Genomic DNA, 10,316 nt, shown 5'->3' with positions numbered 1-10,316 from the left:
GTTGTTGTTGTTGTTTTCAGGTAATTAATACAACAAAGGTTTATTTCCTGCTCATGCTTTGTTTTTAGTGAAGATCAGCAGTGGGTTCAGCTTTACATAATATTTCAGAGACTCAGAACAATTGAGGCAGACTCCACCATACATTACCGTGAACAATGTACTAGAACAAATGGGGTTCTTTTTGGAGAAAGAGTGAAATGAGTTTGTTTCTTTTGTTTGCTCATTTGTTTGTTTAGGGTTAACTTGGTCCAGGGAGGAGAAACGGAATAACTCTGGGTGCTCTTACTATCCATTGACTAGATACAGTCACACACAGTCTTATCCAACGTGAATGGGCTTGAGGAATGTAGCTGACACTCACTTTGAGTAGCAGAAGTATACACTGGTTTGGGGAGATGGGCTAGAAATCCATCTGTTCTTCCCCACTTGGTGCTCCTTCAAACCTTCACTCCTCAGTTTCTTAGCCTGTGAGGAAGGTTCTGGGAGTCCATGCTCTTGGGCAGGGAAAAATTTACATGTCTATTTTCGCTAATCTTTCATTGAAATCTAGCATTTCCTTCAATTGTGTGCGTATACATCACAGCACAGTAGCAGAGGCCGTTCCTGGGACTTTGTCCCTAGTGGGAGTCACAGCTCTTTTTAAAATCACACTACAGCTGTTGCCAACGTCGAATATCATCTACTCTCATCATGACTTCAAACTCATAATAGTTACCAGGCCCACCCACCACTATATTGTATTTCAATATAATTTGCTTCCTTTGTAGTCTCGAGTGAGTAGTTTTTACTTTATGCATTTAAAAGTCTTACTCTAAAGGGTGGGTGCCTGGCTGGCTCAGTCGGTGGAGCTTGTGACTCATGATCTCTGGGTTGTGAATTCGGGCTCCACATTTGATATAGAGATTACCTCAAAACAAATAAACAAACAAATAAAAATCTCACTCTGAGAAGGATCCAAAGGCCTCACCAGACTCCAGAGTGGCCTATGGAACAGAAAAGATGACGGAACCTGCTTACTCCTGCCCACCAAGCCTGCCACCCTCAGAGTCACCCAGCCAGTCCTCTCTCCCGCCCCCCTCTCTTGTGCTGTGTGTAGCTGGCACCTTTCCACAGCAGGCCGGCTACACGCTGCCATCTGCTGGGGTTGGCCCACATGGCACCCTGCTGGGGATGCCACTGGGCCAGGGCTGGGGACCCGGAGGGTTCCCGCAGGACCAGACAAGAGGGTAACCACCCTCTCCCAGGATAGAAATCAAACGTGAGCCAGCAGAAGACAAAAGCAGAATTTACTGAAGGGAGAGAGAGAGTATGCAGGTGCAGAGTGTCTAGGAGACTCAGAAAGGAGAGGAGAGAGCCCTGTCTGTGTTCAGGGTCTGGGGTTTTTATTGAGGAGGTGGTCTGGTGTATGGGTCTTCTCAGGCATCCAGGGTCCAGTTAGAACAAAGGGCCTGGGTGTCATTCCTTGGAACCAGGGGGTCTTGGTGTTGAGATGTCTCGCTGGTGGTCTGGAATATGGATATGGTGGCCTCCCTCCGGTCATTCTCACCTGGCCCTTCCTTAGGTGGAACTATTCCAGAGAAATCATGGACTCCTTGCTCTTTATAAGGAGGACATACACTATTTGCATCATGGGGCATGTGTCGAGTGAGGTGGGGATGCAAGTCCTAGCAAGATGGAAGCAGGAAAAAGAGCAAAAGGCAGATTTTTTTTTGAGATTTTATTTATTTATTCATGAGAGACACAGAGAGAGAGAGAGAGAGAGAGGCAGAGACACAGGCAGAGGGAGAAGCAGGCTCCATGCAGGAAGCCCGACGTGGGACTGGACCCCGGGTCCCAGGATCAGGCCCTGGGCTGAAGGCGGCGCTAAACCACTGAGCCACCCGGGCTGCCCCAAAAAGCAGATTTTTATTTTTCAATTTTTTAAAAGATTTATTTATTTACTTATTTATGATAGACAGAGAGAGAGAGAGAGAGGCAGAAACACAGGAGGAGGGAGAAGCAGGCTCCATGCCGGGAGCCCGACGTGGGACTCGATCCTGGGCCAAAGGCAGGTGCCAAACCACTGAGCCACCCAGGGATCCCAAAAAAAAACCCCAGATTTTTAATGGAGTCCTCCATTTCCCTGTCTCAGTGGCTTTGTTTCAATGCTTGTGGTCCTTTTAGTCCCCCTGGGCATTATGAGGTACAAGCGGAGACACGAACTGTGCCACAAGACTGGCTGGAGGCCCCTCTGTGCCGTTCCCACTCGCCACTTGGTCCCTTGCCAGGGTCCTTGGGTCTCTGCATGCGGACGTGCGGTGCTACCTGGCTGGTGAGGAGGCCCTGCGAGCAGGTGAGCGGCCCAGCACAGAACTAGGTCTGAGAGCTAGAGGCAGGCGCATCTGCACTTTAGTATCAGGCCACATGAATTTTTAAACACCAATTGTTCTTTGAGCACCGGGGCCAATAGTCAAAAGTCGTAAACGAGATGATGGTAAGAAGCTTCTCTCCCTCCCTGTCCCCTGACCTCAAACTTCACCAGCTTCTCTTTCCTTCCAGAGCCGCTCACCACATCAAAAGCCAAAAGGAAGGTGAGCTGGAACCCTCCCTTTTCTTATTTAAATCCTAAGATGTTAGGCTCCAGGTCTGCACCTGGCTTTTTACTTTAACAATATTGTCTTGGAAATTGCTTCTATCTACATATAAATAGTTTCCTCCTGGTTCTTTCCCTTTTTATTTCTCTGGTCATTTCCCAGCAGTCTGTTGAAAAAGAATGTCTTTCCATAGAAACAGGAGTACCCAGACAGAGCCAGAATTTTCAGAATAGTTCTAGAACTCATTTGCCCACCTACAAAAGTCCAAGGATCCTGGGTTCAATAGGTCTGTATTCCTCTTTAGGTGGATTTGCATTTCAAAAGAGGCCTCACCGGACTATTGTATCTTAACTCTAAAAATGGCTGCAAGGCAAATTCGGGGCTGGGGGTCAGAGGTAGGTTGGTCTTTGGGTAGAAGACTCTTCGTGGAGCCCCCAAATCTAGGTGTTAGGGAACCAAGAACCTTGTCTTCCCAAGCCGACCTTGGGGTTCTGTATAATAAATGTCACTCCCCTAATGTGGAAATCTCTGGCAACCAACCAACTCTCCTCTCCAGCTTCTCTCCCAGGTGTGTCAGGCAGGCCAGCAGCCATTGGCTGGGGACACTTCAGAAAGATGCTCAGAGGCATGAGTGCTCCCCAAAGCTCCCTGGGGGTGGGCTGGGTAGATGGGCTGCCCTCTCTTCCCACTGGGAGCAGTTCTGAGTTTATTGGTGTTTACACGTCATCCTCCGAAAAAAGCTTTGAGCTGAGGAATAGGTGCTTTCTCCTAACAAATCATATGTCTGGCAGGGGGCTTTTCATGGACGTCTGACCCTTTCATTGCTTTGAGCCACTGAGATACACCAATGGATCCCAGGCCCACCCAGAAATCTCAGTGTAGTATGGTTTCCTGCCAGAGAGAGACTGTCCAGACCTGCCAATGGAAGCATCTTGGCCAGGCAGGTTTCCTGGCAAAATAAGAAGATGGCATTCTGGTTTTTACATCAGCACTTGGTGACTTTGATTACTGTGAGTCAGTCTTGCCAAAAGGGATCCTCTCTGGCCCACAGAGCTAAGGGTTGCCCTGCAGACATTGGTGAATTCCTGAGTGAGCACTCACTTTGCCCTCTAAGACTAGCCTTGGGGCCGTGGCTCTTCCTGGTGAGCCTTTCAGCGGGAAGCATATTGATGAGACTGAAGGAGTTTTGAATACTTTAGCTTTGTGTGAAAGAAACTCAGTTGCAGAGACTATAGTGTCCTCGGATGTAGAGTGACCAGGTGGAAGAAAAATTAGCACAAATCCATCCTGGTCAGGGCAAGCGTGTCCCCTTCTATCTGAAAACTGGCACCACCAGCGTATCTCCTTCCAGATCAAACTCAGCATTGTCTGGGAAGAAAACCAGTTCTTGGGAACATGCAAATTAAACTGGCAAAATACAGATTTGCGAAAGAAAAGACAGATTTTTTAATTCACATACATGCATGTGAGTTCAGGAAAATGTGATTCAAGGAGGTGGTTAGAATTTGGGGCTTTTATACCATCCTAATAGGGGAGGAGGAGGGGGAAAGGGGCTTTTCTGGGAAAACAAATGGCTTTTAGGGAAGATAAATGGGCCCTTAGGAAAATGGGAGGAATGGTAGTCTTGTGACAATATGTTTATGTGATTTTTTTTTTTTTTTTAAGATTTGATTTACTTATTTGAGAGAGAAAGAATGAGCAGTGGGGAGGGGCAGAGGGAGAAGCAGGCTCCTGGCTGAGCAGGGAGCCCAAGGCGGTGCTCGATCCCAGGACACCAGATCGTGATCTCAGCTGAAGGCAGATGCTTAACCGACTGAGCCACCCAGGCTCCCCTGTCTTTGTGATTTCTTATCCCAAAGCAAACGTCTCTCCAGTGAAAAGAGTCCATCTTCCTTGTTGCACAACTCCTGGGGAGGGGATTTATGACAGCTGAATTCTTTTGAGAGGCTCTGCTTTTAGATCCAGGGAATTCAGGAAAAACAACTCCTCACAGTGAGAGATTCTGGATCCCCTCAGTATGAATGCACTTCTTCTCCCTGTCCAACGGCCAGGCTGGCTGGGTGGGCTGCAGGGGCGAGGGGTTTGGCTCAGTGTTCCTGAGGTTGGCACAGGGAGCTCGGCGAGAGCAGTAGATTCCCCAGCAGAGGCTGCGCCAGGCTGGTGGAAAGGGCCAAGTCACTATGGTGATCAAGGGTGTGTGTAAGGAGCACAGACTGCCAGGGTCAAATCATATGTCCTTGGGCCAAATTCTCGACTTCTCTGGGCTTCTTCATTCTCCTACTTGGGTAAAAACCCTCCCAGGATTGTAGTGAGGATAAGATTAGTTACTGCATTTAGAGCACACAGTGCCTGGCACATAGCAAATGTTGAGTTCCCGCAGCCAACGTCTCTAGGCCCCGGGGGACAGAGCAGTGAGCAAAACCAAGCCCCTGCTCTCCCAGATCTTCCAGTCTGGAGAGGAACCTGTCAGAGGAATACGTGGCACGTCAGCTGACAGTGTGGTGCCCCCGGAGAAAGCACCGCAGGTGAGAGGCAGAGAGGAAGAGGTAGGGGCCGGACCCCGGAGGGGCAGCTGAGCAGAGACCAATGACGTGGTTTCACAGGAATGATCATTACGTTTTGTTGCGTGTTGCCAGTGCACTAAATGCAACCTTCCCTGGCCCAAGTTTCCTATGTCAGGTCCCATCTCAGGTGCCCATGTGGCCGACTCTCCGTGATCATTTCTGGCGGTGGAGTTTGTGGGGGTAGAGAACACCCGGGCCCCAGGTTCTGGATGTGAGTCAGGGTGCTGGCTTTCTGGCCTCGGTCTCTGTCCCATTCCCGAGTACCTCACACTTATTGGGACAGGGCTTGCCCCCTCCAGGAGAAGCGCTTACTCCACGGCCCACCCCCTACCTGGTCTGGAGGAGCAGTGGTGCTTGGGGAGACAGGCGGGCCCTATGGCTTCAGGGCAGGCCGGCCTGCAAGAACCAGAATAGAAGGTCTAAATTTAAACCTGTGTCTGGAGGCTTCAGGGAGCCTGGGGCCTGTGGGCCCTGGGGTGGCTCAGTCCCTCCTCCCTCCCTCTGTTCCCCCTCCTCCATCCAGCCTGCCTCCTCCCTCCCTTCCCCCTCCTCCCTGCCTCCTCCTGCCTCCTCCCTGCCTCCTCCCTGCCTCCTCCCTGCCTCCCTCCTCTCTTCCCTCTCAGAATGGAAACTGTTTCTTTCCTGGCTGCCAAGAGCTGGTTTCCTCCCAAGGAAATAATGTCTCACCGCAGCCCGGGCAGGCTCTGCCCCCTGGAATTTCCCTGCAGTGGAGAAACACCCAGCCAGTCCTGAGATGGGACACACCTAGAGCCTGCTTGTGCACAGCCCAGAGGGGGACACGCCCAGAGACACACGGATGTAAACAGAAACAGAAACAGAAATAGGCTGGGAAAACCCGGGGAGAGGAGGGTACCCCTCAGGATCGGGTTCTAGTCTCAACTCTTGTCTCCACCTCCCTGTGAGGCTTGAGCAAATCATCTCCTTTTCTGAACCCGGTTTTTCACCTCCTTAATATGAAAATAGAGATCTCTTGAGAACCAAAATAGAACAGAACGCTAAAGGAACCAACCCAGAAAGTTCTTTGATTATTTCAAAGATGTCACTTTCTTTGTTCAAAAATATTTTTAAATTACCCCCCTTCTCCCCCCTTTCTGAAAAATTCCTTTCAGGACCAGCTTTAGGCACTCTTAGGTCTTGCCTCGTTACTTTTCCAGACATTTCATTTTTGCCCAGAGGGATCACTGCCCATAGTACCAAGAGACTTTGGGCTGGTTCCAAGTATTGAGTTCAAAAGATGCCTGCAAGGACAGTGAAAAGGGTCTGTCATGTGCCACTGCTGTTGCAAAATTCCCCCGGTGCCCCCGGTCGGGCCCCCAGAAAGGGACACAGCCTGCCCCGGAGCGGCCAGGAGCTTACAGGCAGAGAGTCCTCCTGGAGCCTTACATGGTCCGGCACTCAGACACAGAAAGGTCTGCACGCACGTGGCCAAGTGGAAACACCCCGTTTCAGCCACAATCTCCAAAGGCAGCAGCTCGGGAGAACCCCAGCCATGCACCGCTTGAGCTTTGTGCGTGTATCTCCGAGGCCGGACACGGGCTGTCACAGACCTGATCACGTGGGCACGGTCACAGCCCAGACGCCCTCCAAGCGGGCTGCGCCCATGGACTTGAGCAGGGGGGAGAGCGCTGGGGGAACACACCCGGACACACTGGGTTGCCGGGTAACACGGAATGCCAGCCCCAGGGACACACACTCACCCTCTGTCCACACAGGCAGGGTTGCACGAAGCCGGCTGCCCCATGCACGCACTCTTCCCGTGCAAATCCACCCACCGGGAAATGCCTTCATTCAGAAACAGCCGAGCAGCTGAAGATCCTGCTCCTCCACACCCCAAAACGCTCACCGGATTTAGATAGCGCCGAGCAAGCCCCCCAAAACTTTCAATCACACTCTGTGACACACACACACTCAGTGGTCAGAGTCTAGACTCCTCACGTCCTTTTGTTTCCTCCCGGAAAACCTTTGGCTTTTCCATTTTAAGCAGCCAGTGACCAAACTGGTCTATTTCTGTAACTTCTTAGTGTTAAACCAAAGATTGATTGTTCTTTTGAAATGTCTGCAGTAAGTTACAAAGAAGGCTTCTGACCTTTGTTTTCGAATTCAGCTATGCAAAAACACTAAACACAATGTTGAAGACTCAGAAGACAATTTTAACAAATCACAGACAAAGCTTGCTTGAGGGTTTTTTGTTTTTTTCAACTTTTGGATGTAGGAGAAAGGCAAGTTTAAGGACTTTGGAGTGATTTTTAAAGTTCCAGCTTGGTAAACAGGAAAACAACTTGGGAGTCTTTGTAGGGTGAGCAACAGGAACAAGCTCCTCTGGGCAGCACCCCTCTCTCCCTGGGGATGGATAACCCAAGGACTTGCCTTTGACCTGGTTTCCACACCCTGACCTTGATTCAGCAGAACTTCCAGTGTGGTGGTTAGACTGCCGGTCTAGGGATCCCTGAGTGGCGCAGTGGTTTGGCGCCTGCCTTTGGCCCAGGGCGCGATCCTGGAGACCCGGGATCAAATCCCACATCGGGCTCCCGGTGCATGGAGCCTGCTTCTCCCTCTGCCTGTGTCTCTGCCTCTCTCTCTCTCTCTCTCTCTCTCTGTGACTATCATAAAAAAAAAAAAAAAAAAAAAAAGACTGCCGGTCTAGTAGATTAGATGGATGTGCCCTCGCGTGGGTCCAAGGACAGCCCCCTGTGGAGGTTCTGTCCCTTTCTCTGGATGTTTCAGACACTGGGTTGGCTTGGGGATGACATAATCTGGTCTTCCTGGCCACAGCAGGCTTCTTCCCTCCTCCATCACCCGACAAGATAGATCTAAGACATCTTCAGATCTCTATGCTGGGTGTGGCCAGGCCCTCACCTGCCATATAGATCCTTCCTTCCTTTGTTCCTTTTCCCCTTTGCCTTCTTCTTTCCCTCCATCTCTCCATCCCTCACTCCCAACAACTCCTCCTCCTCCCTCCTCCTCCTCCTTTTCTTCTTCTTCTTTTCTTCTCCTTCTTCTTCTTCTTCTTCTTCTTCTTCTTCTTCTTCTTCTTCTTCTTCTTTCCTTCTTCTTCTTCTTCTTCTTCTTCTTCTTCTTCTTCTTCTTCTTCTTCTTTTCTTCTTCTTCTTCTTCTTCTTCTTCTTCTTCTTCTTCTTCTTCTTCATATTTTATTTATTTATTCATGAGAGACACAAAGAGAAGCAGAGACACAGGCAGAGGGAGAAGCAGATGCCCTGTGGGGAGCCTGATGAGGGACTCAATTCCAGGACCCTGGGATCACAACCTGAGCCAAAGGCAGAAATGCTCAACCACTGAGCCACCCAGGCACCCCACTCATTCCCAACTTCTGACAGGAATTCCAGTGTGAACCTGGTAGGGATCTTGCCACACTCAGCCTTTCCTCCCAGATTAAGTTACTTCCCTCTTGAAAAATTCCTATTCTTACATTTATACAGTAGTTCCCCCTTATCTGCGGGGAATACTTACCAAGACCCCCAGTGGTTGCTTGAAAGGGATGGTGCCAAACCCTACCTATGCTATGTTTTTTCCTATACACACATGCCTGTGATTTATTTTATAAGTTTAATTTATAAATTAGGCACAGTAAGAGATTAACAACAATGACTAATAATAGAACAATTATTAAAATATACAATTTGAAAAAAATAATATAGCATAAATAAAAGTTATGTGAATGTGATCTCTTTCTTTCAAAATATCTTACTGTGGGCAGCCCGGGTAGCTCAGCGGTTTAGCGCCACCTTCAGCCTGGGGCCTGATCCTGGAGACCTGGGATTGAGTCCCACGTTGGGCTCCCTGCATGGAGCCTGCTTCTCCCTCTGCCTGTGTCTCTGCCTCTCTCTGTTTCTCTCATGAATAAATAAATAAAATCTTAACAAATAATAATTAAAAAAAAAAACAAAACCCAAAATATCTTACTGTACTGGGTTCACCCTTCTTATGATGTGAGATGCTAAAAAGCCTACATACGTGATGAGAAGTGAGGTGAATGACATGGGCCGTAACATAGCCTTAGACTACTGTTGACCTTCTGACATTATCTCTGAAGAGGGTCACCTCCTCCCAGGCCACAGTTGACAGCAGGTAATAAGACCCCAGAAAGTGAAATCATGGATAAAGGGACATTACTGAAACTTAGCATCTGCAGACATTTTTTTTCCCTAAGATTTATTTATTTATTTGAGAGACAGTGAGTGGGGGAGAGGGAGAGAGAAACTGAAGCAGACTCCCTGCTGAGTGTGGAGGCAACAAGGGATGGGGTGGGGAATGGGGAGGGGGGTCTATCTCATGATCCAGAGATCACACTACCTGAGCTGAAACCTAGCCTCAGTTAACTAACTGAGCTTCCCAGGTGCTCGCTCCTAGAATTAATTAAAAAAATTTTATTTTAAAGATTTTATTTATTTATTCATAAGAGACACAGAGAAAGAGGCAGAGACACAGGCAGAGGGAGAAGCAGGCTCCCTGCAGGGAGCCTGATGTGGGACTTGATCCCAGGACTCCGGGATCACACCCTGAGCCAAAGGCAGCCATTCAACCACTGAGCCACCCAGGCTCCCCTAGACTTAATTTTTTAATGAAAAATTTCTATATGTCCAAAACCACAAATAAAACATACTTAAAGGCAAAAGACAAAATTGGAAAATAAATTTTCCAGACATGTGGCAACAGAGGCAAATACCCTCAACATCAAAGGACTTTTCTAAAGCATATGTCACCAAAGAGAAAGATGGACGATGTGAGCAAGCAGATGAATCAAAACAATGAAACTAATGAAGAAAAGAAAATGTTTAATTAACATCCTTCATACTCAAAGAAGTGAAAATAAAACCATTTGAAATAACATTCTCTTATTACTATCAGACTATAGCAAATGAATACCCCCACTGTTGGGCAGGGGCTTTCTTAGGAATTACTTCTAGAAATACAAAATAATTGGAAGAGGCTTTTTGGAGAGAAATTAAGCCTTGAAATTACTAGTATCTTCTAACTTGTCAGTTCTATCTCTACTAGTTATCTGGAAAGAATCTCTAAGGTATCCAAAATATATAGTTGCAAAACTACTCATTGCAGTGCTGTTGCTAAAACAAACTGAAAAAATGTGTTTATAATATTTTCCTCTTTCTTGTGATTATATACCCAATTCTCTTGGGCC

At 48.2% G+C, this 10,316-nt stretch overlaps 2 long non-coding RNA genes across 2 annotated transcripts; one reads left to right on the top strand and one right to left on the bottom strand.

Moving 5' to 3' along the window:
• The first annotated feature begins 2,076 nt into the window (after positions 1-2,076).
• Positions 2,077-7,753, top strand: LOC140616182 (uncharacterized). Its single transcript, XR_012016710.1, has 2 exons — positions 2,077-2,859; positions 3,365-7,753. It is a non-coding gene; the product is annotated as an uncharacterized lncRNA (long non-coding RNA).
• Positions 3,996-7,731, bottom strand: LOC140616181 (uncharacterized). The gene is made up of 2 exons (XR_012016709.1): positions 6,856-7,731; positions 3,996-5,036 (listed from the first exon to the last, which is right to left on the bottom strand). It is a non-coding gene; the product is annotated as an uncharacterized lncRNA (long non-coding RNA).
• Positions 7,754-10,316: the final 2,563 nt, after the last annotated feature.

This window comes from Canis lupus, chromosome 24 (genome assembly GCF_048164855.1).
Source record: "Canis lupus baileyi chromosome 24, mCanLup2.hap1, whole genome shotgun sequence".
NCBI lineage: Eukaryota > Metazoa > Chordata > Mammalia > Carnivora > Canidae > Canis > Canis lupus.
Note: the sequence above shows the minus strand (reverse complement) of the source record. Positions and strands in the feature narration are given on the sequence as shown.